The sequence below is a fragment of the Montipora capricornis genome, chromosome 13 (genome assembly GCF_036669925.1).
Source record: "Montipora capricornis isolate CH-2021 chromosome 13, ASM3666992v2, whole genome shotgun sequence".
NCBI classification, from domain to species: Eukaryota; Metazoa; Cnidaria; class Anthozoa; order Scleractinia; family Acroporidae; genus Montipora; species Montipora capricornis.
Genome location: NC_090895.1, coordinates 34,325,500 through 34,325,912, shown reverse-complemented (window position 1 = coordinate 34,325,912; position 413 = coordinate 34,325,500). Strand labels below are relative to the sequence as shown.

Here is a 413-nt window from a genome sequence, read left to right as displayed (position 1 = left end):
AAGCTTTCTATTCCAACAACCTTTGTAACTTTGGAGTCTTTCTTTTTGTCCTTGCTAGTTGATAACAGTTTTGTAAATTTTAATTATATTAAAGTGCAATGCACTTAGTGGTGCTTTGTGTGTTAGCAGGTTACAATAAACGTGGTTAAACTACAAATAGATTTCGTTGTGAAGAAAGTTACTTGTCTGTCCAAGTGGTTGGTTCTCACGACAGTTGTGCATCGTGTGATAACATCAAGGACACCTTGGATGCTTCGTAGCAGCATTTCAGAACTTGTCACTGACGTGCACGTATGGATGACAATTTTTGCTGCCCGGATTTCGAAGTGATAAAAGAAGAGATGGGTGAATGGTGAATGGTGAATGCAGAAGGAATTGTCTTCAACCAGACCTGTTTAGGATCCTGGAACAAC

General features: G+C 39.2%; 1 protein-coding gene across 1 annotated transcript in view; it reads left to right on the top strand.

Moving 5' to 3' along the window:
- LOC138029664 (uncharacterized) overlaps positions 1–159 on the top strand; it is an 11,522-nt gene extending 11,363 nt beyond the window's left edge. The window contains exon 8 of the mRNA XM_068877376.1: positions 1–159. This exon is cut by the window's left edge and continues 1,528 nt beyond it. The gene's annotated coding sequence lies outside the window, so the exon portion shown is untranslated.
- Positions 160–413: the final 254 nt, after the last annotated feature.